This window comes from Hakea prostrata, chromosome 7, assembly GCF_041222555.1.
Source record: "Hakea prostrata isolate BN-2017 chromosome 7, UWA_Hpros_2, whole genome shotgun sequence".
Taxonomy (NCBI): Eukaryota; Viridiplantae; Streptophyta; class Magnoliopsida; order Proteales; family Proteaceae; genus Hakea; species Hakea prostrata.
This window is the reverse complement of record NC_142606.1, coordinates 69,651,372-69,660,963: the sequence shown is the minus strand read 5'-3', so window position 1 is coordinate 69,660,963 and position 9,592 is coordinate 69,651,372.

The following is a 9,592-nucleotide window of genomic DNA, read 5'->3' as shown; positions in this document are numbered from 1 at the left end:
CGGAGCAAGGAACGGTGTCAACAATGTTGTATGGGAAGGTCGTGGGCGACAACAATATTTCTCAGCTCTGCAGATTTTTGTTGGAGCTTTGGGCTCAGGTAGGGGTAATCGACATTTCACTCACGAGCAGAGACGGGTTCAACGCTTTTTTTGCGTTGGAATAAACAGGAATGACGTTATGTCGAGAGCACCGTGGTGGGTTGGAAATGCTCTATTGCAGTTGTCATTAAAACCCACACTGGAGAGGCAAGGAGACGAAGGGCCGCCGATTCCAATCTGGGTTCAGTTACATGGCCTCAGCTTCGGGTTTTTCGAGTATGGAATGATTTTGAAGGCCGCAAGTGCAATAGGGAAGGTGATGGACATACAACTGGAGGTAGAAGGAATGAATTTACCGGTGGACTCGGCTAGGGTGAAAGTGATGCTCAATGCAAATTTTTCGGTGAAACTTTTTGCCCAAATCCAAAGCAAAAATGATGACTGGATAAAGGTGAAAATCAAATATGAAGTTCTGACGCTATGTGAAATCTGCGGGAAGATTACACATTCATCGGGGAATTTCCAGTCAGCCGGCAAAACTGGGGTAATGAAGGAGGGAGGAGAGGAAAGGCTCTACAGAAATGTTACTACTTTTCCGATAAGATTCGGTAGGGCTCGGATGTTATCAACTAAGGTGATTGAAGAGTTCTTGACTTCACCGGGTACTGGGAGAACAGTGGGGGCATCCAGTCGATGGCAAGTTAAAGAAGGATCGAATGGAAATCCAAGGGACGAAGACTCTGCGAAGGCTCGCCCTGCTCCGGTGGAGAAAAAGACGAAAATAAAGAAAATGCAAGAGAAATCGAGTGGAAATCCAAGAGACGAAGGCTCGCCCTACTCCGGTGGAGAAAAAGATGGAAATAAAGAAAATGCAAGAGAAAAATCAGGGGAAAAGGAAAGTTAAGGAGATAAATCAAGAAAAATCCAAGGAAAAAATGAAAATTTCAGATTTTCAAGAGGAACAAATTAGCCGTGACTCTCCAACGGTTCCTAAAATATCTGAAGGGGATTCCAAAAGAGCTGAAGGGGCGTCCAACTTGCCACAACAGCCGGGGCTTCAAAAGGGTCTGGATAAGGACAATTCCATGGCTATCGAAGCAGGAATCAAGGAAGGTGAGCAGGCGGTGACGGTTTAGAACAAGGAAAATCATAACAAACTCAAACTCAACACGAATGACCGGCAGGGCAACATGCTGATCTCGTGGGAGAAGGGCGTGGAGCAACAGGGTTCTAAACCGGAAAATGGAAAAGAAAAAGATAAGAAAAAAGAATTAAGGGAGGAGGTCGGTTTGCTCAAATCTGAGCAGCAACACCTCCAAAAAAAGTTTTTTAATAAGGAAGGGAAAACTATACTGGGGGAAGAACAAAAGGATACTGGGTCTTACAAAACGATACAAATTATACCAGAGGGGAACAAAGGAAAAGAAAACGATGCCGAAGAAGGAGTGCTAGAGGAGGCTAAGTCGTTCAACACAGCGCAACAGAAGTCATCCAAGTTGAAAGGGAAACAAAAGATGGGAGAAGAACAAAAGAATGAGGGATCAGTGAAAAGATTAAAAAAACTCAAAAAGTGGAAGGAAGGACCACGGATTGAAGTTGCAGGGGTAATGGAAGAAAAAAAAGGAAGAAGACAAGATAAGGGAATCTCAAATGTTGGAAAAGGTACTGGCAGAAGTGGAGAGAATTGAAAATTTCGAACGAGTCACCATCAAAGGACTCAAAACCCGATCGATTACTTTCGTGTCTAATTGTGAGTGCCCGAAGGAGAAAACAACAAGTGAAACGCCTGTGAATGTGGTTACCCCGAATACCCGAGATGCAGGCACACAGGCCGATGACACCGACAAGGTTACCCACCGTGGGATGGATGCATGGGATCTCGATGATGCTATTTTCTACCCTGATAGGAAGCGCCAAAGGAACTCTTCCAAACCCACTCAAAACACTGACTTCTCGCATTTGCAACCCTTTGAAAGCCTCAGCCCTCTCATTGATGCTCTACTTAGGGACCCTCAGGTTCCTAATGCGATGTTAGGTGATTCATGGGAAACCATGGAGGCTCGCTATCTTTTCGATCCAGTTTCAAGGATACCTATGGCACAGGATCAGGCAGTGGCGGACAACGTGTTTCCAAATCCAAAGGAGGATCCGGATGCCGGCATTCCCAGAGGCTCCCCTCGACGACACCTTCTTATTTTGCAAAGCAGAAACCAAAGAGGTGCTGGCTCTTAAAGCTGTGCTAGAACCATTCATGGATCTGACAGGATAGGAAATAAACTTTGAGAAAAGCGGGGTCTTTTTTAGTCGGAATGTGGTGAGGGAACAAAGAAGCCAGATACTTTCAATTTTGGGAGTATCCGAAATCAAGGGAGGAACAATGTATTTGGGGTCAAACATGGTGCAAGGAAAGGCCAAAACAAAGACAATGCAAATCGTGGTGGACAGAATGATGCAGAAAATGTCAATGTGGAAGGCAACAAATCTATCATATGCAGCAAGGGGGGTGATAATGCAAGCCTCAATCCAATAAATGGCCCTATACCAGATGCAGTTCTTGAGATTCCCAAAAGCTACATGCAAGAAAATAGATGGGATTTGTCAAAAATTTTGGTATGGACAGCCCAATAAGAATAGGCAACTGAATCTGATAGCTTGGGGAAATTCTGTCAACCAAAAAAAGGGGAGGAATGGGATTCAAAAGAATGGAGGACTACAACACGGCATTACTCCTCAAACAAGGATGGCGAATACTCTCTAATCCAGAGGCGATATGAGTTCAAGTCCTCAAGGCCAAATACTTTAAGGATCAGAGTTTTTTTGCCCCAAAAGTAACAAGGAAAAATGATCATGGGTCTGGAATAGTATCACAAGCATCATTCTTGTACTAAGAACAATGGTGAGAAGGGTGGTTGGCAACCGGAGAAGAACATCGTTTTGGTTTGATCCATGGGAACAGAACCAAGAGAACAACTTAGTAAGGGAGCAGAACATTACAAGATGGCCTCCGGAGGCAACAGTTGCAGAGGTGGCAAGTGATCTATTCAATCATCAGGAAGCCAGGGAACCAATGTCTTTGGCGGCAACCATTCCCCCAATCAACCTTTCAAACCAAGAAGATTCTTGGTCTTCTACAATCTCAACAAATGGGGATTTTTCGGTAAAGTTGGCTTTCCGTGAAATGATGAAACAACGGTTTGCGGCTCATGATCACCATCTTACAAAATGGTGGAACCAAATGTGGAAACTTCCAATCCACCCCAAATTTAAAGTATTTTTTTGGCGTGTTATAAATGCAGGTCTCCCAGTCCGTGCACACATATCAAAATGGACGCAAAGCCAAGCGGATTATGTAATATGCGGGAGGGAAGAAGAAACAACGTGGCACCTTTTCATTTCATGCTAATGGGGAAAGCAAATCCACGTAGCAGGCCCGTTGGGACTACGGATAGAAAACTGGAGAGACACGTCCTTACTGAACTGGTGCCAAAAGATGTGTCTACTTTTAACAAAGGAAAAAAGAAGATGGTTTATGTCAACTTTCATAATCTCGTGCTACTTTATCTGGAAAGAGAGGAATAATAAACTTTTTAATTTAAATACACCTAACCCGTTTATGGTGCTAAGGAATATCCAGAAATGAATAAAAGATTTAAAGCTCAGACAGAGGGAGAAAACATCAATATCAACTTATCTGTTCCCTTTAATAATACATATCATATTAAAAGAGGAGAAAATTGGTGTACAAAAATGCCACAGACTAACAAGAATATTATTCTATGTGCAGAGTTTCTTAATCAGCAAATAGGAGCGGTTGGATGGAGCATTGGAGCGTGCAGAGACAAACATTTAACATCCGTCAATTTTGGAAAAGGAAACTAAAACGGGATCTTGGAGAACATGCTAAGAGGTCTGCAACAGGAGATCTAAAGTGCAGACAAGAGTGGGTTTATAGTGGATGAAATTTGGACAAACAATTCTGACATCGCAGATATCCTACCATGGCCTTCAAGAAAAAAATGGACTCTTCGGGAACTACCAATTATACTAGAATTTGCAACAGCGACAAAAAGGTCGGAATACAAACCTTTCACAAGCCCAGTGCTCCAGAGGTATTTTGAGGAGTATGCCAGAACGGCAGCAACCTTTCAAGATGACCGTAAAAGAACTATTTTTAATATCTGTAACTGTTTTGTGACGTAATATTAATGCAATTTTCTTTTTCCTATCAAAAAAAAAAAACCTAAGTGGTGAAGTGGATCGGAGATCGAGAAAAGCAGAGTATGAGAGAGATTGAGAGAAATCTTTCAAGTCAGCCGGAAATGCTCTAGCACGGATCTGGAATTCAGGTTGATTGGAAGTGGAATCCAAAGCCACTATGATCCATTTACTTCGGATTTTTGTTCGCGCCTGCACGGATATCCTTCGTGCAGGCATGATATCATGACACATGTCGTTTCAATAATCTGATGGCTAGAATAATAAATGACACTTGCTAATCTTTCAAACTCTTATAAATTACAAAAACTCACCCCCCAAATAAATTAAATTTACAAGAAAGGGGCTTCTTTCACGATTGTTTGGGGAAAAACTAGATCCGCCGAACCCTAATCTTGTCATCTATTCATTTCTTATCCCTAATGAATAGAGCCATCTTCTTCCTCTTAGTTGTAGATTCATCAAGCGAACCCTATCCCTGCATTTTACAGTCTCATCGGTTCCAAATTCTTGCTGTCGCTATTTTTCCAAAAACCTAATTCCAGTGGGTAATCAAACCCCAATCCTATTTCTGCTTCAGTTTTTTGTCGGTGGGTAGTCCCTCTTGTTCATTAAAATGTTTAGATAACGAAACTCTCTATTGGAGTTGTTTATCAGTTCTTTCTAAAATTTTATGTTCTCTTGAGTAAGTCCATGCTCATCTTGGTAAACTCAAATCTGTTTTGTGCGTTTAACTTTCTTGTCCTATTCTTTCCAATAATCAATATTTGTAAAACCATCAAAGACTTGGTGGCGTTCGCTTGCTCAAATTCTAAAGCACTATTGGAGTCACAGATGGAGCAAATTGGTTGCGTCTGCAACAAATATATAATTTTACATTTTAGAGTCAAGCTCGGTAGAAGATTGTGAAGTTGTTCTTTCAATTAATGAGGTCCATAGTTGTTCATATCGATCTTAGATATAGAGGACAACCAACTTTACAAAACCTCATGGAATTAGATTTTTGAAGTACCTGTTCAATCTTAGCTTGCAACTTCCATAGGAATCAAATGGGTAGAGTACGGTTCCTCAATCAATGTCTGGGCAGGGAAATCGCTCTAATAATATTGACGGTAAGAAACCAGTGAGATTGTGAAATCCCGGGATAGGTTTATGATGAATCTGCAACTTAGAAGAAGAAGATGGCTCTATTCATTAGAGATAAAGAAAGAAGTAGAGGATAAGATTAGGTTTAGGTGATCTAGTTTTCCCCAAAAATCGTGAAAGAAGCCCCTTTGCTGTAAATTTAATTTATTTGGTGGGTGAGTTTCTGTAATTTATAAAAGTCTGAAAGCTTAGCATGTGTCATTTATTATTTCAGCCATCAGATTATTTAAATACACGTGTTATGATATAATCCATTTACTTCTTTCTTTCTTTTTCTTTTTTCGGTAGAGATGTTGTGGTTGCTTGTATTTCAATTTCAGTCGTTTATAATGGAAAATCATAGAGAAAAATCGATGAAGAAAAAAAAACCCTAAATGGATGATGGGAAATCCATCAAAACCCTAAAACTACTACTTCTAATCCATGCCCGTTCGAAGCTCCTTGGCTCTTCAAATCTCGGCAATACAGGAAACATAAGAAATGTCTCAGTTCTAGCAATGCTTCATTTGAGAAATCGAAGGAGACGAAAGGAGGTGGTTCTTGCAATTTAGTTTCGATCTGTGGTTGGTATTTGATCGTTTTGGCTTTGGAAATTTCAAGAGAAAACTAAAAAGATCCTTGGTGCGGATCTAAGATGAAATGGCCATGGGAAATTCATCAAAACCCTAAAACACTACTACTAACCCCTGCTCGTTCGAAGCTCCTTGGCTCTTCAAATCTTTGCAAAATCCAATACAAGAAACTTGAGAAATGTCTCGATTCTAGCAATACTTCATATGAGAAATCAAAGGAGACGAAAGGAGGTGGTTCTTGCAATTTAATTTCGATCTATGGTTGGCATTTGATCGTTTCGGCTATGGAAATTTCAAGAGAAGACTAAAAAGATACTTGGTGCGGATCTGAGATGAAATGGCCTTGGGAAATTCGTCAAAACCCTAAAACCACTACTACTAACCCCTGCCCGTTTGAAGCTCCTTGGCTCTTCAAATCTCTGCAAAATCCAATACAGGAAACAAAGAAACGCAATCCAAATCTGACAAAATGAAGAGTAATCTAGTCTTTACTGCATTTCAAATTCCTTTAAACTCCAAAACCCTAACTCATTATCTCTTTTAATCGCTGAATCTTTGATTCTTTGATTTTCCATTTTACTTGCAGAGTTTCTTACATGGTCTCTTCTTTCTCAAAAAAAGAGAGATTTTTTTTTTCAGCCTAAGTTATCTGTGTTGAAAATCAGTGGCCATGTGCGGTTTTTTGGAAGATTAGTTGCCGAAATCCAATGTAAGTCGGCTGCATTTGGTGTAGCTTTTATAGCTTGGGAATTCTAGTGGGAAACTCTAGCAGGGGAAAAGAGGGGTCATGTAGTGTTCGGCAGTTTTCGACGAGGAGTATGAAGAAGATGGGTGAAGGGAGAATATCTTCACCCACTTAAGAGTATTTGATAATTTCCTTGTCCAAAGGGCATTTAGATCATTTAAAATATAAATTTTAAATAATTTAAATAAAAACAAGGGTAATTGGATAATTTCACATACAATTTTACGGAGATATGAAGAAGATGGGTGAAGGGGAGAATATCTTCACCCACTTAAGGGTATTTGGGTAATTTCCTTGTCTAGAGGGCATTTAGATAATTTAAAATATAAATTTTAAATGATTTAAATAAAAATTAGGGCAATTGGGTAATTTCATTAACATTTTAACAGCAAATTTTACCTTGCAGTGACACCATGGAGTTATACACTTCTACCTCTGACAGATGATATTTTTGTCTCCGTCCCCAAAGCTAGTGAGAGTAATAGAGATAACAAAATATGATAAAGCGTTACAAAATGATGGAGAAATTGCAAATGAAGAACTACATGAACATTTGTGTTGTGATGATTCTATGAGTAATGAGATGGGCGGCTATGGCACTATAAGCAAAGATTCGCAAGGTCGATGTATTTTTGCTATTTTCGGTTGCTTGATGGAGGGCAATATTCTTTTGATAGAGCTACAGACTATCAAAAAGGGACTTCACAAGCTATCCAGCTACACATTCGAAGAAATCAGAGTGATGGCGTCGCAATTTCATGGGTTTCATTCAAGGATAATTTTCGGGAGGTCAATACTTGTGCTGATTTTTTGGCTGGATTTCTTTCCGTGCCGGGGAAATGGTCTTTGATTGTAACCTTCTTCCGCCCGGGTTGGTTGAGCTTGTTTATAGTGACGCCTCTGGCAGAAATTATTACCGTCTGTAAACTCATGTATAGAGTATTCTTTTATTAATATTATCAGCTACTTCTTCCAAAAAAAAAAAAACACTATATGAACATTTCTTCTATATTAATCTTTTGCATTGTTTGCATAGAGCGTTACAAAATAATATTGCTTTCAATTCTAATAAATGGTTTCAGATTGTCTAGTTGGTGATCTAATTAATGTCAGTGATTTTAAGTAGACAGTGAATGAATATGATATGACAAAAAATATATCTTTCACTTTGGAAAGAGAAAAGAGAAAGTTTTAAAAACACATTTTAAAAGATAAATATATTAATAAATACAACCACAATATATAAATTGATACAAAATCCTTGAAAGAGAACTACTAAAAGCCTTATGAGCAAGTCGGGAGAATAAACTGTTTAAGTAATGTCCTTGATAGCTACAAAACTCATCTTTATTAAGCTAGGGGATTGGGATATTAATTAATATGTCTCAGCAAGAGTCCAATCCACAACCTCTTCAGTAAGAGACGTTGGTTTCACTATTAGAACAGCTCTGCATTGACAGAATCAAAGCGTCTAATTGGTGATCAAATTTAATACCTCTAGTAGGATTAAAGAGACTAAAATGGAATCTATTTAGTTTGACAGAGAATGATGTGGAGAAAAGTAAAGATTGAAGGAGGGAGACCCAACATCTCCAAACACTAACAATTTAAAGAAATTCAAAATAAAATCTTACTCTCTTCTATCATATGCTATAGAGAGATCAAGCTTGGTAGCTACAAAGCCCCTCTTCGCCTTTTTCTTAAGAGATGAAAAAATGAATGAAAATTTTCATATACAATGGCAACGATAATCATAAATTTAGCCAACAACATAGGCCCTTTGCAAGAGCAAAATAAATTTACAAAAGTAAAGCTTCAATTTATTTTGGGTCATTTTTATCTGAACCCCTAAGGTTTGGTCCATGTCACTTTTAGTCCAGTTTAAATTTCCTTTTACATATGGCTCCCCTGTGGTTTTAAAAAATGATTAAATAAAGACAAGTTTAACAGAAACTGTTAGTTTAATAATTTTGTGACGAAAATACCCCTGTGTCCTTTGACTTTTTTTTATTTAATTTTAGTTTTAATCTATTAAAATAGAAACAGAATAGTTGCTCTACAAGTTCACAACCCAAGGAAGAAGACGAACTGACTGTTTCAAATCCATCACTTGTAAACTACTGAAAAGTGTTCGTTAAGTCGATTATTTATATCTACAAATGGCAAAGAGTGGCTCAATTCAAAGATTCCAGAGGAAACGCAGAACCGTAGGTTTTTGATGATGTAATGGGCTATTGATTTTTACTTTGGTCAATCAAAGGAGGATTCTGTCTCTTGTTCATCGGTGGAAAAAATGGATTTTCTTCACAACAGATGAGGAGATGAGGAAATAAGGAGAAATGGGATATCTATGCGAAAAGGAAATTGCAGGTGTTGATCAAAAGGCCGAAACCTAGCCCTAAAATTTTGATCTTCCTTCTCATCCTCACCATTGTTCGTTCTGTCTTTGGCAACGCTTGTTCCCTTTCATCCTCTCATTTTTGTTAAAATTCTATTGGAACAACTGGATCTAAATTGTAGCGTTAGAATTGTTTCTTTCGATTTTGAAGGGCTTTGTTTTATTGACAGGGTCTTGTATCTTTACAAATTTGATTCTTAGATCTGAAGTATTGTGAATTCAAGGCTTTGTAACCAGAAGTTAGGGTTCAAACTGTAGCTGCAAGGTGTGCTTGTCTTCTACAAATCTCCTCCTCCACTTCTTTCGCTGTTGAAGCTGCAAGCGTCAAAACATAGGAAAATGGCCCGTAAACCTAGTTTCCTCGACAAAAATCTCGCAACCACACACCTTATGTGTTCATTTCCAAATGCAGCTTATGTAGGCTTAAACTAAAAATTATGAAATTGATGGAACTGCTAGCGTGACATTAGGAGTGAA